Raw genomic sequence first — 27673 nt, 5'->3', positions numbered from 1 at the left:
CGATATATTTCTCAAGAACCAAGATCGAACATGATCAAATAATTTGACAACAAGGTCCTAGGACCAATCTCTCTTGTTGATTGTGTGGGTCGATAGGTTCCTCAAGAACCAGGATCGAACATGATCAAATAATTTGGCAACAAGGTCCTAGGACCAGTCTCTCTTTTGGATAGTCTGGGTCGATAGGCTCTTTAAGAACCAAGATTGAACATGATCCATAATGGCAACAGGTCCTCGGACCAGTCTCTTGTTTGGATCTTATGGGTCGATAAGTCCCTCAAGGAATAGAATCAAACATTACCTGATGGGGCTGACAGGTCTAAAGTGACCAGTCCCTCGTTGAAAGAAATTTAAAGAATTAAGCAAAACTTAAGAAATTAAATTCATTCATTCATCATCGGCATAATGGCTGTTACATAGATAATTCGAAAATAATACATTTGCAAATTAATATATGTGTCGCCACTAAACAGCTTCACTGATAGTACCGACGTAGGTGTTTTCCATTCCAGTAGTTTTTTATTAGTTCCCCATTCAGTCGAGCTATCTTGTATGTCCCTGGTGGGACCACCTCCTCCACAAGGTATGGCCCTTCCCAATTAGGTCCTAGTACCTCTACTGCAATGTCTTTAGTGTTTAGTAACACCCTCCTGAGTACTAAGTCTCCAACCTAGAATTTTCGATCTTTCACCCTGAATTTGAAGTATCTAGCCATTTTTCGCTGGTGGGCTGCTACTCTGAGACTTGCCTTTTCTCGTCTTTCTTTGATTAAATTGAGCAACTCTTTTATTAGTTGATGGTTCCTCCCTTGATCGTATGTCTCTCGTCTATGCGATGGAGGAGTGAGTTTAGCTGGCAACATGGCTACATACCTAAATGCCAAAGAGAATGGTGTATGGCTTGTTATTTTTTGAGTCATTGTTCGATATGACCATAGGACCTCCGGAAGTATTTCTGGCTAGGCTCTTTTGGCTAGTTCAAGGTGTTCCTTCAGAGTGTCATTGATAGTCTTGTTCACTGCTTCTACATGACCATTGGCTTGGGGGTGTGCTACCAAGGAAAAGCTCTTTGTTATTCCATGCCTCGCACAAAAGTCGGTGAACATATCACTATCGAATTGAGTCCCATTTTCTGAGACTATCTTCTTTAGTAGACCGAATCGACATATGATATTCTTCACCACAAAATCTAAGACTTTCTTCGAGGTGATGGTGGCAAGCAGTTCTGCTTCAGTCCATTTGGTGAAGTAGTCTACGGCTACAACAACAAATTGGACTCCTCCCCTTCGTGTGGGTAGCTTCTCAATCAGGTCGATTCCCCATACAACGAAGGGCCAAGGGCTTTGAATTTGTGTTAATTCATCTGGTGTCGCCCAGGGTATCTTGGAGAACATCTAACACTTGTGGCATCTTCTGACATACTCCATCGAGTCTTCGTTCATCGTCAGCCAGAAGTATCCTTGCCTTCAGATTTTCTTTGATAGGCTCTACCCCCAGCGTGATCTCCACAAAACCCCTCGTGTACCTTGATCATTAATAACTTTGACTGGTCTGGTGTAACGCACCTTAGTAGTGGTAGGGAGTACCCTCGTCGGTACAGGACCTGTTCAACTATCATATATCGTGCGACTTATCTCACTAGCTTCCTTGCTTTGTTCTAATCACTGGGTACTACTCCTTGGTTGAGATAGTTAATAATAGGGGTCATCCATGTATCTCCTAACTCAACAGGTAGTGCCTCTTGCTCGGTTATGCTTCTTTCAGCCAAGTATTCGACCGGAATGACATTCAAGGTGTCCGTGTCTTTGGCACTGGCAAGCTTTTCTAATGCATCAACATTGGCATTCTGCTCCCTCGGGACTTGTGTAATCGAGTTTCCCTTGTACTGTCACAATAAGTCCTTCACCTTGGTCAAGTATTGCACCATCCTAAGTCCCTTGGGTTGATACTCCCCCAGTACCTGGTACACTACTAGTTGGGAATCACTGAATATCTCCAGGGATTGTGCAAGCACATCCCAAGATAAGCGTAATCCTGCTAGCAATGCCTTGTACTCAGCCTCATTGTTTGAAGAGTTGAATCCAAATCTGAGAGCACAGTAGATTCGATGGTTCTCTGGAATGGTCAGTATGATTCCTGCGCTTGAGTTGTGTTCATTGGATGCTCCATCAACATATAGCTTCCATACGAAAGTATCTTCTTCCTTCTCGGTATCTCCATTCTCTGATTGGTAGGAAGGGTCTTCAAGGTTGGTGCCCTCGGCTATGAAGTCCACCAATGCTTGTCCTTTTATCACTGTCCTCAGATGATAAGTAATATTAAACTGTCCTAAATCCACCGCCCATTTGAGTAACCATCCTGAGGCCTCTAGCTTCTGAAGAACTTGTTGTTGCAGTTGATCGGTTAGGACTCGGATCGAGTGAGCTTGAAAGTATGGATGCAAACTCCAAGATGCAATTACTAAACAGTAGGCTAGCTTTTCAAGAGGGGGATACCTAGAATCCGCATCTTCTAGCCTTTTACTGATATAGTACATAGGGTGTTGTACCCTGTTTTCTTCTATCACCAAAGCAGCACTAATTGCATGCTCGGTGATTGCCAAATAGATGAATAACACTTCACCATCTATTGGCTTCGCTAGGACAAAAGGCTTAGCTAGATGATCCTTCAAGGCTTGTAAAGCTTTCTCGCATTCCTCAGTCCATTGGATCTTCTTGTTGTTCCTTAGTAAGTTAAAGAAGGGGACACACTTGTCCATAGACTTCGATATGAACCTACTAAGTGTAGCTACTCTCCCTATAAGCTTTGCACCTCTTTGATTGTGGTAGGTGACTTCATGTCGATCAATGCTTTGATCTTCTCAGGGTTAGCCTCAATTCCACGTGCATTGACTATGTATCTGAGCAACTTACCATAACCAACTCCAAACGAGCACTTGAGAGGATTTAACTTCATGCGATACTTTCTAAGTATTGCAAAGCATTCCTCCAAGTCTTGAACATGCCCTCCAGCTTCTTTGGACTTGACCAACATGTCATCGACATATACCTCCATATTTTTTCCGATCAAGTCTCGGAACATGCCATTCACTAAATGCTAATGGGTGGCTCCTGCGTTCTTCAAGCCGAATGGCATTATCTTATAATAGTACAATCATTTGTCTGTCCGGAAGCTGGTATGTTCCTCGTCAGGAGGGTGCATACTTATCTTATTATACCCAGAATATGCATCCATGAATGAGAGTATTTCATGACCTGCAGTTGCATCGACCAGTTAGTCTATTATCGGTAGTGGGAAGCAGTCTTTGGGGCAGGCCTTGTTCAGATCTATGATGTCTCGCATGTCCTCCACTTCTCGTTTGGTTTTGGGACCAACACAGGGTTTGATACCCAGTCTAGGTAGTAGGCCTCCCTTATAAAATTGTATTCCTTGAGCCGCTCGACCTCCTCCTTCAGGGCTTGATATCGGTCTTTGTCAAGCAGACTCCTTTTTTGTTGCACCGGTGGGTATTTTTTGTCCACATTGAGGACATGGATATCACAGACGGAGAAATTCCAACCATGTCCTTATGTGATCAGGCAAAGTCGTCTTGGTTCTTCTTCAAAAATTATACCAACCGTGCCTTAATTTCCACCTTTAGTTTCTTCCCGACTTTGATTACTCTAGTCGGGTCCTCATTTAGTAGGACTTCGTCAAGATCTTCGATTGTTCCTACCCCTGTGACATCATCCCCAAAGCGAGGATCAATGTATTTTCCCTTACTTTGGGAAAAATTTTACAATAAAAAATCTTCATTAAAAGGAGCCCCCAGCTCCAATAGAGTGTTTCCTTCAACGCCAACTTCCATGTTGACAACCTCATCGGTTCCTTCATTCCCTTCGCAATAGGTCACAACCATTTTGTTTACACATGGTCATTTCTTTTCTTTCACCACCGATGTGTTATAGCATTCCCGTGCCTCCCTTTGGTTACCTTGTATGCATCCTTGCCATGCGCTTGTGGGGAACTTCAAAGACAGATGCCAGATAGACACTAATGCGTGTAATGCCATCAGGAAGGGTCTCCCGATCACTATGTTGTAAGCCGATGAGAAATCTACCACCAGGAACTCTGTCATTACAGTCTCGTGCCTAGGGACATCCCCCACAGTGACTGGTAGTTTGATAGATCCTATTGGTGCTAGGCATTCTTCTGTGAACCCATATATCACTTGGGAACAAGGTGTCAAGTCCTTGACCATGAGCTTCATCTTCTCGAGGGATGATTTGTAGATGATATCTATTGAGCTTCTCGTATCCACCAAGTATCTCTTCACTCGGGCATTGGCGATTTGAATGGTAAAGACCAGAGGTTCATCATGGGGGTACCTCACGTGTCTGGTGTCATCCTCCATAAAAGTGAGAGTTTCATACTTCAGATGTTTTGGAGACCGCTCCTCAACTGCCATGCACTGGGAAGACTCCCATTCCTCATGTCTTAGGGTCCTTACATATCGCTTATGAGCATTATTGCTATTGCCTGCTATGTGGGGCCCCCACATATGGTGTCCAATGTGAAGTCCACGACCGTTGGCTCCAGTGGTGGACTCATTTTCCTTCAGAATTTCGGATTCCTACTTGAGGTTCGATCTTGACTCGGTACCTCGAGAGTTTTCCTGATCGAAGGAGAAACTCTTTCTCATCCATAAATTTTTTTCACTCATTTGTGTCGTGCCCATAATCATTATGGAACCGAAAAAACTTGTTCTTGTCCCTCTTTCCCTCTAAGCATAAAGGAGGTGGCTTTTGGTATGGTACCTCCTGGTATGTTGCCAAGTAAATCTCAGCCCTTGTTGCAGTCAGGACAGTATAGTTGGTGAACCGGGGTTTGTAGGGCTGGTGCTTAGGCTGTTTTTCAGTTGGTGCTTACTTATCCTTCTTTTCTCCACTCTGCTCGGCCTCTGAGGTACTCCTCTTCTTCCTGTTGCCCTCATTGTTGCCCTGAGGGTTTGCGACATTCTTGCTTGCCTTGATAGTGGTCGAATGGTTTATGTCTTTTTTCTTCCTTTTGATAGCGTCATCTAGCTTCATGTATTTGTCTGCTCGGTCCACGAACTCCTGCAAGGTGTTGATGGGGTTCCTATGGATGCTATCCCACAAGGGACTACTATAAATGATTCCTGCCGATATGGCAATGAACTTCCCTTCATCTCTTCTTGTGGATGCTTGGTTTGCTTCTCTCATGAATATTTGGATGTAGTCCTTCAGAGATTCACCCTTCCATTGCTTGATGTCAGCTAGTTGATTAGCATAAACTGGTTGAATCCATCCAACACTGAAGACCTTACAAAATTCCTTCCTAAATTGCTCCCAGGAAGTGATGGATCCAAGTTTGAATTTCAAATACCATTCCTAAGCTAAGTCATAGAGAGTGGTAGGGAATACCCTGCACCTATAACCATGCTCCACACCGAGTAACTCCGTCTGATCCTCAAACATTCCAATGTTTCGAACTGGGTCCTCCTTCCTAGTGTATGTTGGAAGTTCTGGGGTCTTGTACTTCGGTGGTGGTTGGGCAGCTTGGATCTTGGCACTGAAGGGACTCCCACTTCTATGAGCCAGCTCGATATCGGAAGGTTTCTTTGTCAGGCCCTAAACAGCCATGGTGAGTGCTAGTCAGATCGCTGCACTGCTAGTTGGATCACTGCCCCAGATGGGGTAGACGTCCCTAGTACCCCCTACTGAGTGTTGGTTCTTCTGTTGATGACTTCCCTCAGATCTTGAGGTTGTGCATCTTTCCCAAGCCTATCGAACACGGTATCGGTGTTCTTCATCAATTCATTTCCCTTGCGAGACTGAGGTTGTAAGGGTGGTAGGTCTGTCTTGTTTTTGCCAATGCGATCCTACCCCCCGAGCCTCTCCTCTTCCATGACTCTGAGACTTTGACCGACCATTTCTGTTCCTATCACGCCTCTCAGATGTCTGACCTTCCTTTCATGTGCCATTTCGTCTGTCCTCCTGGGAGGGGGCCTTCGGTTTGGTAACACTCTTACTCCAAGAGGAAGTGTTATTCTTCTTAGTCATGGAGGCAGTCTTGGACTGCACCTCTTTATCCTGTCTCTGGGACAGTGGCTCTGAGAGCATCCTTGGGGTTTTACTCCTTCTATGGGAATCCCTGTTACTGTTGTCACGCATCCCTACTGCTTTTGCCTGAGCTTCCCTCATCGCCTGACCAGTAGCTTCAGTGTTAGCTCAGGCTAACTGGGTAGCTGCCTCTAGGGCCACAACAGCCTCCTGGTGCCTCCGATCAACTTCCTACTCCCTCTGGACCTGCTCATCTATCTCCCGCCATTATCATTCCATAGTCTCCCTTTGGAGGGTAATTTCTGCAACAAAGGTCTCCTGCCTCAACAGAAATTGCGCCATCTCCTCTTGGTGAGCGTCATGTGGATCCTCCACATCGGGTTAATCTCCAACCTCCACCCGAGGTTCGTTAACGGTATCGACGAAATCCTGAGTGGTGGAATCCCGTGGGAGTCGTCTTCTTCGTCTTATTGGGTTTTGGAGGCATCGTAAAACTGATGAAAGTGTGTTTTTTGATTTCGTACTCTCAATGAAAGCACCAAAATGTTGACTTGTGAAATTGGCCAATGGTCGTATGTACAATGTATGACACCTTTTGAACAATATAAATGTAAATATATGATAGAGTACAAATATCTAAACAAAACACACAAAAATTTATAGTGGTTCAACCCTGTTCTGATGAACATTAATAACCTAATCCACTTAGTATTTAGTATTGAATCACTCAATTAACCATTACAAAAATGAACTGAAGAGTTCACTCATCACATATTTGCCCAGAAGTTAATCAAGTGATCGATCCAAAAGTATGCTTTTTCCAAAAAAAAAATCATCCTCCTTAAATGAAGCCTTGGGTCCTTTATTTATAGTACCCAAGGGTTGTTAAATGATTAGAAAGGCTGGGGATCGTGGTTTGGTACATGATCATTGTGAGTGGAGAAACGTGTCCACCTCCCCATGATTATGAGATCGTGGGTCTTCTCGTTGTTTCTCTAGAACGTGGTTGACGGTGCACGATTGAAACCTTCGGGAAAATACTAAGTCTTGGTTGGTCTATGAGACTTAGGTGCTAGGTCCGATGACCCTTTAGAGCTCGGGTGTTAGGCATGTTGATCTTCTGGATGCTAGGCATGTTAATCTTCTGCTTTAACGAGCGTGAACTTTATCCCACAAAGTGTATTTGGGAGTTTAGGCCGACCACCCTGTGAAAAATAGGGTGGGTCGACCACCTCATGTGGTTCTTAGGCATGCTAGGCTGACCACCCCTAGGGGTTGGGGTTAGGTTGACCACCCATGACTTGTGATGCTACATGCTGCTTTCTCATTCACCACGTCATCTCTTGAATTTTGAGGGATAACAATCATCATTAGTCTAACCAATAGGGTTAGAGTATTTAAAGCACATCCTTTAGAGTATTTTACGTAAACTGTACGACCCTAAAAGACTTCCCAGGCGATGTATCTCCTATATCGCCTATCAATAAGCGATACGTCGCCAACTAGCAGGCGATGCATCACGTGTTAGGGCTTTTGAAGCCCTTCGTATTTTGGCGATGCTACGCCACTTAAGGGGCGACGCATCGCCACCCCCTCTGACTTTGGACCCCTCCAATGGTCCTAAAATTTCTCCAAATGCTACCAAACTTTTTGGGAATGTTGGGATACCTCATTGTATCACTTTAGACCCATAAAATTCAATTTTAGATGCCTTCTACACAATCTCAAGTTTTGACTTCTCTTTAAATGAAAACCATTAAATGTTTTGCACCTCAACGTGTAAACATCTTAACCATTATATTTAACCAATACAATAGAGTCAAACAATCAAAACAATGTCGTTTTGATCTACCAAAACAATAAACAAAATTGAAACCCCAAACACACTTCAATCCTCAAACCCTAGTAGAGAGTTCTCATCGAGGAACTCTTGGGGAAATCACATAGATAATAAGATCAACACAATTACAGATCTAGAGCGATCTTAGCAAACACTTAAAGTAATAAAAGAGAAAGAAAACACAAGAAAATGTTATCAAGGTTCGCCCAAAATTTGGGTTACATCCTCATTGAGCTGCTCCTCAGATGGTGAGCTTCGATCTTCACTATTAAGTTCAGTTACAAAGATCAATCTAGGATTCCAAGTCACAAACAACACGGCAATGTAATCATTCTCTTAATCTCTCAGTATCTCTTTCTTTCTCTCTAATTTCTTACAACAGATATGCATTAACTCTCTATTTATTTTTCTTTGTCTCTCTCTCTCTATCTTGTTCTCGAGAACAACTAGATCAGCTTGCAAAAATTGGTCTAACCTAAGAATAGAGAGGTCTCAGGTATATATATATATATATATATATATAGTGGTAAGGTCTTCGATCTGCCTTGTTGTTGTTGCTTTAGTTTGATTATGTTAGGAGTACTTAGGATCTGAGCTGTACAATCTTGTTTGTAACTAATTCTTTAATCTTTGAGAGAACTTGAGAGGATAAGCCCTCAGACCAGAGATTATATTATTGTAACTGTTTTAACTGATAACAACTTAAGTGGAGATTCAACCAATAGGGGAGACGTGCCACATCTACCCATGGGAGATGTTGGATATCTTACAATGTCTCACATGGGGAGACATACAAATATCTCACGTCTCGCGCCCACAATTCCCAATTTTTAATGTTATACATGTGTTTTATGTATTACACAATTAAAGATAAATAAAAAATTTTAAAAAAAATTATATGTAATATACCCATTAAATTTGTAATGTCTTGCAGCTTTGATGTAAGACATTAAAGGGTGTCATCTTTTCCATATTTTGTTGTAGTGAGTATATTAGTTTAGTTGAGTAAATTAAAAGATTTGAATAATAAAACGAGCTTTCATCAATTGTGTATGGGGCGTGTTTGTTACTTGGTCTTTCATTATTGTCCGCATGATATAAAAATACGTACATTATATATAAACAAAAAATGTATACATAACTCCTATACTAGATTGTTTTTTTGGCGTTAATAATGTTATAAATTTTGTTGAACAGATTGAGTAACTAACGTTAGGGACAAATAAACCCTCATGGCTCACGCTTAAACAAATTAGTGGGCCAATATTGGGGTGGGTTGGGTACACAAATGTATTATATAAATATATATATATATATATATATATATGTGTGTGTGTGTGTATCCGTACACACATGCTTATGCCTAGTTGCCATCCATATTGATTTTATTTTATTTTTTAGCCAACTTTCCATATTGTGAGTGAATTCATATATTTATAGCACCCAAATATTTGTTATTTCCAACCCAAGAACTTAAATTAGGAAAGACAAAATTGTAGGTACTTGCGCATTACACTAGCTTGTCAACCAACACTTCAACAACTTTCTTAGTTTTTATTATCTGTGGTCATGTCTTTAAATTATAGTCACTTTATAATTAAGGTCACTATATATATTCGATCATCATTAATTATTATTGTTGTTATTATTATTATTAATTTCAAAATGAGTTGGTTCATCGAAAAAATGGCATGGGAGAGCTTAAATTAGATCATATATGGCCTCTTATGAACAATAAAAGTATATAATACATATGGGCTCTTATATGAATAAAAGTTTTTAGCTATCAAATGTGTTTGGTTGGAGAAAAAAATAGAATAGAAAGTGGAAAAGAATCTATTTTTATTATATATATTGCTTGATTAATTACAATTTAAGATATCATAATATCATTCTAGTAATATAACTTTTTACTATTTTAGTTGAATAGATATTTTAGAAGAAAAAAATTAATTCGAATATATTATAATAAATTTAATTAACATTTTTTACTCGATCATGTTAAATTTTATTACATTCTGTTCTAATTTTCAACATGGAAGGTGGCCACTTTTATTTTAAAGTAGAACTACATTATAAAAATATGATTAAAATCTCTGTTTGTAAATTTTAATTGTCCATAAACATAATCTATTTACGAAGTTTTGTACGAAGTTTCTCTCGATCTGTTAACCAATAAATATATTTGAAGAATATAAGCTAAAACAACTTTGTAGAAACTCTGTCCCAGTAGATTTTTTCTCTCTGCTTTGCATAATTTACTGCAATATATTATATTGCTATTTATCTATAAATAATATTTTCTACAAGTACTAGTGATGAATAAATATATTATGGTTTTATTTGAGACTGTTTTGATGTATTAGTTATTATCGTTTTATGTATTTTTGAGCGAAAGTTTTTTTTTTTTTTTTAAATATCTATGATTTGTGTATGACAAGAATAACATGATCACAAATGGCCTATTTGTTCAGCTTGCTTATTTTTTTTTGGATCTCAAGTGTCTTTTCGCACTATGCGGATCTCATGCGGCTTGGCTCACTCTTTGGATCGGTGTGGATCGAATGTCCGCTAGGGAATTGGCTCTTGATACCATGACAAGAATCATGAGGCTCCATCTAAAAATCAATTGGTGATTAATGGAGTTACACATGTTCTTATTAATGATTCAATATTCTAACACTTATTCTATGTGGGACATCATAGTCTAATAGTTTAAGAGATCTCATGATGACGTGATGATGAATTGACTTGTGTAGCTTTGCGCAAGAGTGGTGTTCTATGTGTAACTTATTAATGTTGAATCTTTATTATATGTTTAATTCCTGGCCTTTGATACTGATTTCTATTTAAATAATAATAATATAATTATTATTTTGCCCTAGTAATGGAGTCATTGTAGAAAGTTTTATAAAATTACTTATTTTGATAAGAGTAATGATACGTCCACCTAAAATAAGAATTGAAATATTATAAATAGTGACGTGCATGATACTTAAACATAATCAATTGCATTTATTAAAATTGGAACTCATTGTTCTAAAAAATAATCTTACATCATTGTATGTAATATGTTTGAGTGCATATTTTAGTTGCATGTATCGTTACTATTATTGATATTTTATTGTATGTATCATTTCTCTCATAAAATAAATAACATTATAATTCTACATTTTTGTTAAATTTTGTGTCGGGATATGTATTTTTTTAAGGGGTGCAAATAATTATTTTCTAAAATTTTAAGTGGGCCATTACTTCCTCTAAAATGACTCTAAACTTCTTCTGGAAAATACTATTTAAACTGTTGATATTATTGTTGCATTAAAATTATGCATAGAAAGTAATTAAATTCTAAGTGAAATATCTCGAGTTAATGTTTGGTTTGGAGTAATTGAATGAAATATAGAATAGAAATGAATCAATTTTCATCTTATTCATTTGTTATGTTATATTTTAGAATATTGGAATGTCATTCCAATAGAATAGTTTTTCTACTAATTTAGTGGAATAACTATTCTTTTTTAAAATGGGAGGAAATATCATTATACATGATAAGAAAAATTAATTTTTTATTCATATTAATTTCTATTTTATTCCATTCTCTTTCATTTTCTCATTTTCATTCTTATTCCTCCATTTTCATTCCCTTCAACCAAATGTCACTTAAATTTTATTGCTAAGTGTGAAATGGGAGCACTAATGGCATTTAATTACGTCACCCCTTACGTTATATCGTCATTAAAATTAGTGATGCACACAGAGTGAGGAATTGGCCGAGAGTGCTCTCCCCCCGTCCCCGTTTACAATTTTAATCTCCATTCCCGCCCCATGGGGCGGAAAATCCCCTAATGGGGCGGAAAATCTCCACGTGGAATCTATTTATTTAAAAAATAAATTTTGAAGTAAAATTTTAGAATAATAATGGTGAATTGTATATAAATTAAAATATCACACAATATTTATTATTTAAAATACTAAATATTATCTCAAATAAATTTAAAATATTAAAAAAGTAACTAATATACTACAATAACACAGAGAACAATATAAAATAAAAAATATATATTAGAAAAATAGATAAAAATTTAAACGGGACTCCGTCGGAGCGGGAAGTGTCATCCCTGCCCTGCCCCATTTAATATTCGGAGAATGAAAATTATTCTCGTCCCCGCCCCATTAGGGGCACATCCCTGCGGGACCCATCCCCATGGAGTAAATGTGCATCCCTAATTAAAATTAGAATGTACGACGAAAAATAAAATAACAAGAATTAATGCTTTAAAATTTGTATGCTTGTATTGCACACAAAGACATGCATGATCTAATTCTATATCATAATAGAAACATGTCATATATATATTCTTAATTTCGAATTGTAATATATATAACATTACGCTTAGGAAAATTTGACTAATTTATATATATATATATATATGTGTGTGTGTGTGTGGATAAAACATATCTCAGAGTAGAATTACCTTTTGAGAATATGAACATCACTAGCAAAATGTAGTTACCATCTCCCCATACACAAGGTTAATTAACTTATGAATTATGAACACGTTATGTATACAAAGATACTACATATACAAGGGGTAATAAGGTAAAAGCAGTTGTGATTTGGCCATATTAGGAATGTTAAACTTGGATTTTAATGGGGTTTGTCCGTGACTTTGTGCAAATATTGTCCGGTTGTGGTGGGAAGGAACAGCATCCGTTGCATATATTTTTTCTCTGGCATTCTTCTACGGAGCCCTAGCTAGCGGTTTCGGACTCTTTTTTCTGTCACTATTAATGGCACGGCCACCGGAGTCAGATTATTGCATGGAAAAATACAAGCACCATCGCCACGTCACCACCCCAAACCCCACCACTCTCCTCCTTCTGCCACCTTCCCTTCATGCATTATTACCTCTCATCTCAACAAGTCCCTTCATTTAAATATGTTTTGTGGCAAACTAATCAACCTCTCTCTCTCTTTCTATCTATAAATATATATATACACATATATATTTATCAATTAGTCTATTATGAATATCCTCTTCGGACAAACGTTATACTTACTAATTGATAAATATATATATATATATTATTTCTATATGTAGTTACTTCATAAGAAAGAAAATTATGTTTTTTGTTAAAAAGAATATATTAATAAAGCTTTTACAACTGCCAAATAATATTTTTATTACGAATGAATTTTGTGGAGTAGTTAAATTATGATAGTGTGAACTAATTTAATTGGCAAACCTTTATTATAATTATTATTATTATTTGAGTTGTTGAAGAGTTCTTGCATAGAGAATATTTTTTTAATATATATATATTACAAAACTAAATAAAAAAAACTGAAAAAACTAAGGACTCAGTTATGCTTTTAGAGATACCCATGTTCCAATTTTGAAGTGTGTTTTGGTTTATTTGTTTTATATATTACACCGATTTTTATAATATAATTAACTCTTTTGTTAAAAAAAAAAAAAGGACAAACTATCATATATTGAAAACAAAACCTGTAATATCTTTATAGACAAGTGTTGTACATGCAACAATTATGATTATTAATGGCAACAAAGTGGGGTTTTTAATTTAAGGATATGGTCATTGTAAATAGAGAGTAAAAACAAGCTCCTTTCATATCCTTACCAAATTGAAACTAAAATAATTAAGATCGACAGCAACTAGAAATGGAAAAAAAACAAATCAAACTTAATTAGGATTATTTATATAAAACATTTATTATAAGTACTTTATTGTTTCTACATTTACTCTATCATTTATGAGATTTCCTTGTTACTTGTTTTAGGCTTCGAAATACTTAGTATATTAACACTTTTCAACGTTATGAATTGCTTATGACTAACAAGGCAAAATGTACTATTGGACAAGCAATTGAACACGTACGAAACGGTAAATAGTAATCGTGACACAACTATTAAAATTTGAACTATTTGACAAGATGGTGTAATTAATAATGACAAAAAATACATGGTTAATATTTTTTTGTCGGGCAAATGCATGGTTAAATTAAATCTACCTACGCTCTCACATGAACAGGGTGGCTCCAATTCTGAATATATTGATGACACATTTATATATGATTAATTAATACATGTCACATAAGCAATATAGTAAACTCATTGTCATTGATGTTTTTGTTAGAAAAATAGTGTGTAATAATCTTTTAAAGTAACATTTTGAGGATGATTTATTTGTTATTAGTGTGTTTTTGGAGATATGTGTTCTCTTTCGTGAGTATATAAAAATCAAGTGATATAAATAGAAGGTTTCACTTCATTATTTTATACACCTTGAAAAATTATTCTCTTATTTTTTATTTTATTTTTAAAAAAACGGCATTTCTAATATATAATTTGTTTTGTTTCAATTATTAATATACATGTACTCTCTTTTCATTTTTATATCTCACAATATATATTTATGTTTCTTATTCATATTTTCACCACCAAACACGTGACAGTCACAACAAAAATAAAGGCTATTAGCGGCGGACAGCTAATAAGGCTTGGGTCCGCCACTAATTAGTATTAGCGGTGGGCCCCGCCGCTAATGCCCCATCGCAAATTATTGGTCGCTAATAAGGATTATTAGCGGCGGACAATAACAGCGGAACCCGCCGCTAATACCTGTGTCAGATGCGACATAATTAGTCGTGGGGCGGGGTCCACTGCTAATAATATTTTTATTATATATTTTAATAAATAATTTTAAATTAATTAATATTTATCAAATTTAAATATTTTTTAAAATAATTCATAATAAATTTTAACAAAATAACCAATTAATTAATTCAAGCATAACTACCATTAAAATTAATATATAATTTTAATATTTATCAAACTAGCTAATATCGCTATTGTCATTAAAAATAAATACACTATTAATTTAATCAAAATACATAAACTATTAACTAAATAAAATCATTCAGGTTAATATTGTAATTATCCTCATCTTCAACATTTTGTTGTGGCTGTGGTGGCGATGGTGAAGGTGGGAGTGGCGGTGAGGGCGGCGGCTGTGTCTGTGGCGGTAAAGGAATATAAGGTTGTTGTGAAGATCGTCCAAGCGTGAGGTTCCCAAACTGATCTTGAGGCTGTGGCTGTATCGGGGTGGATAAAAAAGGTTGCTGCGACCCGCCCCCAAACTCACCATATCTAACATATGGCTGCTGCGACGAACCTCCAACCTCCCCATACCTAACATTAGGTAGCGGATGCTACATCGATCCTCTTTGAAAATCGGTAAAGTTAAAATATAGTGGAGGAGACTGGAAAAAGCATCCAAACATGTATTGATTTTGATACTACGGAGGTTGTTGTGACAGCACATGTGGCGGATACTGTCGAGGAGGTTGGTACTACTGTTGTGGCGGTGTATGAAGGTCAGGATGGGCGGTGTTACTCTGAGAAGACGTACCACCTTCAGATTGTGATGGCAAATACCTCTACAGAAATTCATCCTCTGCATCTGCGACTTTCTCATGTTCTGGCATATCACCTTCATCGTCACCCTCTTCACCAGCCCCAACATATGCAGCAGGTTAATCAAATTGCATAATCATCTCTCCGAGGTCCACAGTTAACACAAAATTTGATGAGCTTGTTTCATGTACAATATCAATAGCATCATTAACCTCATCAGAATTGTCCTTAATGTCCCAAATTTATCGATGATTCACATATTCTACAACTTTCCAATCACAACCTCTAAGTAGATCATCGAGATAGAAAACTTGCTTAGCTTGGCTAGCAAGTATATACGGCTCATCTTTATACCATTCACCATTGACATTTATACTGGAAATATTATTTTCAATGATTGTTTTTTTCCTTCTTGGATTTGCATTTAACCATTTGCACCGAAATAATGCCACTAAATATGCACCAGTAAAAGATAGTGTCACTACTTCTTCAAGCGTGTCGTAATAATTAAAACCATTTGTTTCGGCAACAAACACTCCACTATTTTGTGTGGTGCGCTTTTTATCCCGGTCGTGTGCAATAAATCGAACACCATTGACTATACAACCTTGGTAATATGTTGCCAAATGATCTGACCCAGATGCTAAAGCTAGCAATTCATCACCATTTTCCAAAGACCCAAGCTTGTGCAAGTAATATATCTAAATACATAAAACTGTATTAGATTCACAAAAGATATCATTAATAAAATGAAAGTTCAAAGTTCAAAACTACCTTCTTATGAAACCATGAACGAAAATTTTTCCTATGCAAACGATCATGATCACCATCTGGGTATTTTTGTCTAATCTCTTGTAGGTGTTCGCTGTTAATTAGAATAGTGTTACGATTCTTGATAACAAAAAACTTATAATAACAACACATGTTCTAATTTAAAAGGGAATAAACTTACTCTAAATAAGGCTCAATTTCAGGAGAATTCTCAAGTATGAACCACTCAGCTATTTCACGAGTGTTATGATTGAGAGGCTTCAAAGTTCCCTTTGTGAGTGGACGACATTGAGATTGGAAAATTGTAAGGTTTCGTGGGATATAAGTTGCATCTTCATTTCGATCAAAACGGTTAAATCTTGTTTCAATGTCTTTGAAATACATTGAACAAAAGGTCAAAGCCTCATATGCAACATAGCCTTCGGCGATCGACCCTTCAGGGCGAGCTTTATTTTCCACGTAATTCTTCAATTTTTTCATGTACCTTTCAAAAGGATACATCCACCTCATAAATACCAGGCCACCCAATATAGCTTCTTCTGGCAAATGTAAGACCAAATGAATCATTATGTAAAAAAAAACTGGAGGAAAAATCAACTTCATCTTGCACAATATCTTAATAAAGTTATTTTGTGCTTCCTCCATATCTTTAACGTTTAAAGTCCTTGAACATATTTGCCTAATGAAATTGCACAATTCTGTAACAGTGGTTGATATAGATTTTGGGAGAAACTTGCGAACACCGAGAAAAATTAATCGTTGCATTATCACATGACAATCGTGTGACTTCAACCCAAGAACATTTGTATCATTATCGGATAGTTTCTTTCTTCAAATTTGAACAAAAGCCATCTGAAAATATAACTCCTTGTATAAACTGACAAAATTATTGCCTCTGCGCCAGTGTTAACACGTAAGGAGCGTACGACTTCATCAACTTCACGTTCTCATCTTCATAAATCCACAATGATTCCCTCTCACCCATCTTTTTTAAATCATGTCTTGCATTAGTGGTGCCCTTAGATTTATCATTGTCTAAGAAGGTACCAAGGAGACTATCACACACATTCTTCTCAACATGCATGAAATCTATATTGTGTTTTAATTTGTTTGTACACCAATACTCAAACTTGTAAAAGATACTTTTTTTCCTCCAATTACCTTCATCTACACCTCTTTTACGTTTCACACCCCCAAATTGGACGTGTTTTCCTAGAACTTGCGCTGCAAGAGCATTAACTTGTTCTACTATATCCTCACAAGTAAACCGTCTCGAAGGACGTCTTGTCTCAACTTCTCCATCGAACTCGGTGTCTCTTCTCATTCGATGAGTATTTGTCAATAATCTTCTGTGACCAACATAAGATGTCTTACCAATCACTCGGATGGAAGTTGTGTCTTCATTACACAAAGGACAAGTTTTGTATCCCTGACCATTCCATCCATACAAACTACTGCGAGCTAGAAAATCGCTCACTGTCCACAAAAAGGCTGCCTGCATCTTGAACATCGTGTTGGTCGTACTATCTCTTGTATCAACTCTGTTAACCCACATATCCTTCAACTCATCCACCACTGGTCTTAGAAATACATCAATGTCATTACCTGGTGATTTTGGCTTGGGAATAAGGAAGGTCAGCATGAAATAATTATCTTTCATACACAACCAAGGTGGCAAATTATAGTTTGGCAGGCCACATGTTGTCTGCGAGGTTCATGTTGCCAAATGGATTAAATCCATCAGCAGCTAAGCCCAAACGAACATTTCTGGGATCCTTTGAATAATCAAGATGCTTGACATCAAAGTCCTTCCATGCAGAGCCATCCACTGGGCGTCACATCACCACATCATCTTTTGATTTCCCGGTGTGATGCCATATCATGTGTTTCGCTGTAATCCTTGAATTGTATATTCTTTTCAACCGAGGTGTCAACGGAAAGTAACGCATCATCTTGTGTGACACTTTTTTTCCTTTCGTCATTTCATAAGTAATCCATCTACTACTTCCACATACTGGGCATGTCTCTTTAGACGCATGCTCATTGTAAAATAAGCAGCAATCATACTGACACACATGAATGGACTCGTATCCCAACCCTAATTTTTTTAATCTCTTTTTCGCCTCGTAGTACGATCTGGGAATTTTGTTTTCCTTAGGAAAGGCAAGCTTTAACAACTTCAAAAATTCATCAAATATGTTGTTAGGCACCTTCCCTCTAACTTTTAGATGTAATAACTTTGCTAAAAAGTTCATGGATGAAATCCAATCACAGCCAGGATACAACTCTGCTTCAATCTCTTCAAATAACTCGTCATAATACTGACTCTCACCAGGATCCCTTTCTACTTTCTCAATTGTCAGTAAAAGGAAGTCTTCCACAACGTGAATCATCTCATTGTCTTCATTCTCACCAACCACCTCATCAGCAACAATTTCTTCCATCTCACCATGAAAAATCCTCTTATCATAAGCTTGATGAAAACCTCTATCGAATACGTGTGCCCGAACAACATCCAAAGATTTGAATATATTATTATTTCATCTCACACACGGGCACCTAATTCTTCCATCAGAATCCTTATGTTCTGACGCCATCCTCAAAAAATCTTGTAGACCATTCCAATATTCTTGACAACCATGATTTTTCAATGTTGTCCAAGATTTATCAATCGCCATCTACGATGATTTAAGAGAGTATAAGAAAGGGTAGAAAAAAGAGCAATTGTCCTAGTCCTTTCATTTTAAAAAGTTTATTAGTTTAAATGTTTTATGATGTCTTATGAGAAGTGTTATTCCTTGACAAACTTGAGTTTTATGATCTCTTATTACTTAATTAATTATTCTAAAACTAAATTATTTTTCTATTTATAATTACCAAATTAATAAATATAATTTAATAATTTTAAAGTAAATTAAATTTATTTATAATAATTACATTTATATTAAACAGCCATAATTTATTTATTTTTAAAAAATTTAATAAATACTAACATTTTTTTATTATTATTAATTGTATTACTATAATTAAATCTAGTTCATTTTTCAAATATTAAATTAATTATTAATTTAATATAATAAGAATGAATTAAATCAATTCAAGTGGTACGTGTTTTAATAGTATTGGAATATATTGTAACGTTACTATTTTTTTAATTTATATAATATATACAATGAAAAATAATATTTAAAAATATGAAAAGGAAGCGTTACTTTTTGTAAGGAAAATTGTCACAATTCTTTGTAAAATGGCTTGGCAAGATTTCTTTTTCACACACATATATTTATAATTAGAGAAAAATAGGCCAAAATTAAATTAGAAATTGGACTAAATAAATAATATGGTCCCAAAAATTCCCTAATAACATGACTTACTAACCAAGTTTAATTCAACAGTGGAACCCACTCAAAACTTGTCTTATTATTATTATCACTATAATTATCTTTTCAAAACATCCAAAAATTAGTTATTTATTTAGTTTTTTGGGATAGAACAGAAGATGTACAATAAGATTGAAGCATATACAAAAGAGCAATAAAAACGAAACAGTAACAACAATAGTTAGGCATTACATTGCAAATAAGTATAAAATACACCACTATTCACAGTTGAAGATGGTTAAAGCAGAGAGCACAATTAGAAATTTTAGCCAGGTCATATCAGTAAATCTGAACAATATTAACTAAAAGCTCGATTCTCTAAAAGAACGAACCAACACATGTGTGTGTATAAAACTGGAAAATTTTGCTCCACAAAGCAAAGCATAAACATAAATAGTAGAAAATAATGGAACAATGGGTAATTCAAAGACTAAAACTTACGCATGGGAGGTGTGGGTCACTGGCGGAGGTGGCCAATCGGCGTGGGTCACTGGTTGTCGTTGCCTGAGAGAAGTATAAAAACATTACAAGAATGACAACTATCACTTTAAATTGTAATGAAAGGAATAGATAGAATACCAAACAGAAATGGGAAGGGCTGAGATCAGGTGGAGTCAGCCGCAAGTGGGTTGTGCAAGTGACTGGCTGGGTGGCTCGAGTGGAGTTGTGTGGCTGGTGCAGAGAACCCGTGGACTATTTGGCTAGCATCACTAAGAAAGAAGACCTTGAAACTTGAAATGCAGAGAAGTGTGGCTCAAGTGAGTCAGTGTGGTGATGTGTTATGCGAGAGATGAAGGGTTTGTTGTTGCCTGAGAGAAGAGAAGAGAAGAAGGAAATTGGGCTGTGAAAATTTTAAACCGTAAAAGTATTAGCGGCGGGTAGTCTGCCGCTATAAAAGAGATTACTCGCCGCTAATAGTATTAGCAACGGATAGTCCACCTCTAATAAAATTGATTATCAGCGGCTAATAAATCTTGAAAAAAAACTTATCACTTTCCCGGGAATTTTCTTTGGCATATTAGTGGCGGACTATCCGCCGCTAATAATAGTAAGTCTGCCTCTAATAGATATTATAATATTTTTTAAATAATCAATACATTATTAGCGGCAGACCCCCTAGTCTGCCGCTAATAACTTCTATAATAGCGACGGACTGGGTCCGCCGCTAATAGTTACGTTGCAAATGGTACTATTTGTTGTAGTGAGTTAGGAGTAATTAATGACAAGATAAGTCATCAGGTTCTCGTAGTGTGAACTCCTCTAGGAAACCCAAATCGGCCAAGTCGTGGATGTCTCCAAGTGAGGCCACGCCTCGAGGTCTGTCCTCGAGGCGAGGATGTCTCCAGGTGAGGCCACGTCCCGAGGAGCTCTTTTCACTCGCCCATCTCCAAAGTCTAGGATTCTGGTCCTCAGACCAGAAGAAGCTGCCAGGTGCAGTCACTGCAGGTATGGGCCATTAAAAGATCATCTAACAACTTTTGGTAAGCCTCGATTAGTGGTGTCGAGTTCGTACCCTCGACAATCGACATTTCCCACAACACTGCCTGACATGGGCGAACGTGTGTCAACAGTCAGAAATATGTTCCCCATAAAGTTGGTACACAACTTTTGCAATGGGCCCCTTGCAATCCGCCCGGGCTGTAGTCTTTATTTAGTGCAGCAATTTTTTTATTAATTTAACACTAATACCCTATAATGGGGGAATTTGTATTAATAATATATGATTAACATTAATGACCCCAATCTCAATAAATAGGGTTGAGTATCTCCTTGTAAGGGGTTAGATTTTAGATGGAAAAACTCTGTAACTCAGAGCAATATATACATTGTCAGAGAACCACCATTGAAGTTTGTCATACAAGTTTCAAGCTCATTAAATACCAGAGACTCGTGGACTAGGGCTCTTTCATAGCCTGAACTACATAAAATCATTGTCTTCTTTTCTTTTCTTTTATTTAAACTCTCAAATTAGGTTGATAGCGAAAAAAAATAGTAAACAATGTTTATTGTTATTTATTTTATCTATAAGCAATATCACATGCTTATTTCTAACAATGTTCACTAGAAAGAGAGATCATCTTATGATATTGATGGAAACAATGATTACAAGCTCTTGTGGGAAAAAGAGAAACGTTGTGTTTTACTCTAGAGAAGAACCCTTATTCTAATTTATATATATAATTTGAAAGAAAAAAAAAAGATACGTCATGTTATTGTTTTTTTTCTTTTTATATTTTTAATTTGACATATATTATAATTATACACACATATTTTTGTCGTTGCAGTTCATCGTACTATTATATATATTTTACCACACTACAACAGATAGGCTATTTAGGGGCGATGGATGTCACCCCTAATAATAGTCATAGTTGCTACTAATTGTCATTAGGGACGATATGTCACCGCTAATATTTCGATGTTAATGTTGATTATTAGCGATGACAAAAATATCGTCCTTAATAATTAATATTAGCGGTGACATTTTATTCTATTCTATTTAATAAAATAGAATAGCATCGACGCCTTTATATTATTAGCGGCTACAAAAATTGCCCCTAATAGTTTTATATAATTAAAAAAATATTAAAATAAAATTCTTAAATAATATTTTAAAATTAATTATATCAAAATTAAATATGCACAAAAATAATAATATCAAAATTAAATATGCATAAAAATAATAATTTGTTCAAATTACACAACTAATATAATATTATCCAAATTAAGCATGCATACAATAATACATTAATTAAATTTTATTGTTTAACACAATAATATATAAAATATCTCAACCTTATACTAATGACCTAGCCATATGTAAACAGTTAAAAAAACACAATTCAAACAACACACAATAAATTTATTCCTTATATCTCTAAAACAAACAAAAATTTCACAGAACCTACTTCACTAATACATACAAATTCATAATCTTCCGTTATCACCGCATCATAAAATATGTATTTCAGAACATGCTTCACTATGGATGAATATATAGATATTCAAACTCCTCTAACAACAGCAACAACAACAACAATAATAATAATAATAATAAATAAGAGACACATACCAATTAATAAAATGATCCAAAAGAAAAGGCTCCAAAATTTACTCCAATTTATTTTTTCCTAAAAAAAAACAAAGTTAGTGAAAAAAACAAAATTATAACAAATATAAAAAAAAAACACACACACAAAACATATACATACATATATACATTCTGTTTTTTAATATGACCCGTTAGATTTGGCATCAATGGCTAGGATCAATTTTCACTTTTATAAATTTTAAAAGCAACTGCTAGGGGTATTTAATTTTGTCAATTTTTTTTTACTGGTGTCAACCGGTTACTTCCCTTCAATCAATCAAAAAAAAAAAACTGACACTGAAAACCTTATTCACACGTCTAGTTCAAACCCACTTCTCTTCTTCTAATGTTCAAAGTCCCATGCCCATTTGTTTTCTTCTAAAAGAACCACGGAGTCCCTCTTCTTCATTTACCAGAAACCCTGAACATTAAGGGAGTGTGTAATGCCCCAAATTTCCTAATAAGGTTTAGGACCTTGATTAGGAGGCCGGGAGGGCCATAATTGCTCTATTATGCTATTAATGATAATATGCATGTTTAGGTGTATTAAATATGCATGTGAACCCATTTGTGATTGATTGGGTGATTTTCATATTTTGGCCATTTCGGGCATTTTTGGCATATATGTGAAATGGGCGTGGTGCTTTGTTATTATCTGGTTATGCCAGGGTTACCCAGCACAAGACGATCCTAGGAGGTAAGCTAGTGGGAAAGTCACAACGGGATTTAAGCTTGACTTGGAGTAAGTCAAGGGGTATTTATAGCATTACCGGGTTATTGGGTAATGGGAATTAACATTTGGTGATAAATTGGGAGTTAGTAAGACCAGGGGGAAATTCTGGAAGTTTTGACTATAATGTCCCCGGGGGTGTTTTCGGGACCTCGAGCATTAGGTTTTATTGGAAGCTACTTAAGCTTGAAGTAACCTTTTAAGGAAATAAAAAAAGAACGTTCTGTACGTTCTCTCTCCCTAAAGTTCCTTTTTCGTTCCCGATCGCATTTTCGAAGGTAACTTGAGTTCTAGGACTTGGAATTAAGCAAGGATCGAGGCATAGCAATCCTAAGGAGAATTAGAAGCTTATTAGCCGGAGGATTTAGTTGGAAACAACTCAATCGGAGGTAATTCAAGTTTAAGTTTTAAGTTTTTAAAAGTTTTTAAGCTTGATTTGGACTTTGTGAATCATTGAGTTTTTAGTTTGTTTGAACCCTGGGTGTTTTGACCCCAGAAACATGGTTTTAGGCCTCGGGATCATTCCTACTACCCGGATTAGTGGGGATTGATGTCTTGGAGGCTAAGGGTTAGTTCAAGGGTTGGTTTTAGAACTTGAACTCATTGGATCATCATTTGTGGTTGTGACTAGGTTAACACTAGAGGCTTGGATCAGGATCGTGCTTGTGGCTCATTTGTTGGTAACCTGTGCTTGGACCAAAGGTAAGAAAACTGCACCCCATATGTGACATGCATGGTTATGATTGATGCATGTTGAATGTTTAAATGTAAACATTGATAGCATAATGAATGCTTGGCAATCTTGCCCATTTGCATATGATTATTATTGAGGCATGCTGGTTGGTTAAATGTGATGCATGTGATGCATGAGAAACATGTGATTAGGGCATGCCATGAATGATGAATATGAGATTTGGTCAGAGCTTGAGTCTCTGTGTTTGTGCATGATTATAATTATGCTAGCAACTGTTTAGTAAGCATGCTGAGTGCCCTATTCTTGGATAATTGGCATATGATACATATTGATAGCATTGCTTACTTGTGCATGGCACTGACTTATTAGTCAGGTTTGGCAAAGGTGCTAGTATCAACTGTGAAGCTGTGACTTATTAGTCAGGTTCGGCGGTGGTACTGGGCACTGGCCATATTGTGCTGTCTCACTAGACATGACAACCCTAGTGAGTAGTGCAGGCTATGTCGATTGGACCTAATCGACCCTCTGCATTGAATGACTCCAAAAGCATTAATGCAGGACCGACCTCAAGGTCGATGAATATAAACAAGCATTTATCTAGCCGAAGGCTAGTCATCTAGAGCCATTGCAGGAAATGGGCACCGGGCCCCTAGTGACTTGGTTGTCAGTCACTCAGTGTGGTTTACCAGAACCTCAAAGTGATATTCACTCATTTGGTCAGAGCTATGAGCTCTGCATGATCATTTTGATCATCATATGCATGGCTTGGGCACTGGGGCCCCAGTGACTTGCTTGTTGGTCACTCAGTATGGTTTACCAGGACCATGTTGAAGGTTAGAGGCTTACCCAACAGCCAGCCTTCCATTTGAATTAGTGACGTGCTTGTCAGTCACTCAGTATGGTTTACCAGGACCATGTTGAAGGTTAGAGGCTTACCCAACAGCCAACCTTCCATTTGAATTAGTGACGTGCTTATCAGTCACTCAGTATGGTTTACCAGAACCTAGTGTTACGACACTCATCTGATTAGGATTGACTTGATAGTCCTCCAATCAGAAGGCCAGGATTTCTTGTCCTGGATACCCCAGCATCTGTTTGAATTCATTTGCATGCTGAGTAGAGCTATGAATGCTAGGCATGCCAAATATGATTTGATATCATGATATGATTGTTTATGAGCATATGAGTTTTCTTACTGGGCTTCGGCTCACGGGTGCTTTGTGGTGCAGGTAAAGGCAAAAGGAAGCTGGACCATCCTTGAGTTGGAGAGCTTAGGTGATGACGTGTACATATGCAGCTGCTCGACCAATACTTGGGCGAGGTTTGAAAGTGAAACTAGGGCTGAACCCTGTTTTGCCGCTTAGTACGGCTTGTTGTAAATAATCTTTTGTAATAAACTCTGAAATTATATTTTTGGGATCCCAATGTATACAGTAAACGTTCTAGTGAAACGTTATATCTTAACCAAAGTTTTTAACCCCTAAACCGCTAATCACACTTAGTTACACGTTTATGGCCAAATGACTCGATTAGCGAGTTTAGCACTGTTTGCAATGTGCACTGTAGCGGTCCCTGGAGTTGGGGCGTTACAATTTTGGTATCAGAGCAATGCCATGGTTTATGTGTTCCTGAAGACAAGCTGGGCATGTACACTCATCACTGAAGATAGCTTCACTCAAGGAATGGTAACTATTTTTGTAGTTATGTGTTTAGCTGCTTAAATAGATTGTGAATGCTTTACCTGCACATTGCATTAGGGAGCATGAGATTCTGATAGAGCTTGGCTCTTGACTATTTGATTATATGCTCCATGAATATGTTTATGAACATGATCATTTGATTACCTGCTCCATGATTACATAATTGTATGCTTATTATATCAAAATGCGTATCTACACTATTGGTTTGTATGACCAGCATGGCCTTTTTTTTTTCAATTCTTTGCTTCAAATTGTGTGCAAATGTTGATGAAATTTCTCATTTGAGTACATATTGAGTTAATTAAACACAATAAACTAGTAAGGACATATTCGCAAGTTGAGCAAATATTGACACTATTAACACTATTGGGGACATTCACAAGTTCAGTCTTATATTGTACATATAATGCTTCATTAGTTAGTAATAGAAAAATATTTGGGAACTTTTCATTACTGCATTTTACAATAATGGGTGTATGCCAATGTCATGATCTTCCATATTTATAGTATACATATTCCTTTAAATACCCTCTTCAATCAATATCATCTTTTCTCTCTGGTATTTGACTATGTCCAGATTTGATTTTGTGTGGCTTGAATGAAAACTACACCCATAGTTGATAAAGTATATTAATAATGTTCCTTGAGGCTAATTAGCTTATATATAGTCAAAGTACTAGCTTGCTTTGTTTTAATGAGAATATATGAATAACAAAATGCACGGGAATCCAAAAAATGCATGGGAATTGCAAATTGTTGTCTTTCACTATGCATATAACAATGTTTGAACACTACACATTTGAGCAATGAAAATTTTAATAAAATTGGCTACAATGGTATGAGAAACAACTATAATCTTTGGTGATTTAGTAATATAAATAGCTTATTTTTTCTGGAAAGCATTTCTTGATTGCGATGAACAGTTCAATATTTATATTCACTATAGGAATTTACCATGACTTTTTATATATGTTAGGTAGTACTTCATGTAACTTGATGCGTGACCATTTAGCAAGTAATAAATTAAACTAAAAGGGCCTATATATATCAAATTTTTATAATGTTTAGAGATATTAAATTAATAGCTATAGATATAATAATTTCATGGAATATGATGTGTATGAATGCACATGTACATGTTATTTAAAAATGCTCCATTTATGTGTGGTTTTCCTAAAATTAGAAATGAGAAGCATTTAATACAACTTGCATATTCTTGAATGTAAAATTTGTTATGGTTTCTATCTTCGTTGGTGCCACTATTTGCAATATGTCCTCATTTTAATATGATGGGATTTAGATGCTGCCTATCTTTTAAGTAGCCTTCAATGTGCTTATGTTTAATATGCAATTATTTGCTCTGTCTATGTAATGATGAGTGTTCACGTTGGTTTATTGTAATGACCCAACTACTCTAGAATTTGGACCATTAACGAAAACTATACATAGACCCTAATCTTTAATAGAACTTACAAGTGAAAAAGATCATACTTTATTAAAAACTTGTAAAAAAACCAATGTTAAAACTTACATAACTCAAAGCAGGATATGGGATCCTATTGTTTTAAAAAGAAAACATATCTTAATTGAAATGAAAAGAAATTATATAAATAGGTGCGGAAATATTACACATAAACCATAAATAAAAGACTACATCCTCAAAATCGAACTCTCGACTCCTTGAATCCATTCATCACCGATACACAATCCCCAAGCATCCACGAACCTTATCGCCACTATAGCTATTTTCCTGCACATATAAACAAAAAGGAATGAGCCTAATGCCCAGCAAGGAAAATCTACCACATAGTTCATATACATAAATTTCATAAGAAACATAAAAAAAAAAAAAAAAAAACATAGCATAACATACATTACACTTATATCATACACATACTATAATGGCCATTATTACTTGGGGTCCCATAGACCAAACAAGTCATATGCCCATTAGATTAGTGGGG

The sequence above is a fragment of the Humulus lupulus genome, chromosome 1 (assembly GCF_963169125.1).
Source record: "Humulus lupulus chromosome 1, drHumLupu1.1, whole genome shotgun sequence".
Classification (NCBI taxonomy): Eukaryota; Viridiplantae; Streptophyta; class Magnoliopsida; order Rosales; family Cannabaceae; genus Humulus; species Humulus lupulus.
The sequence above is the reverse complement of the archived record's forward strand: the minus strand, read 5'-3'. Positions refer to the sequence as shown.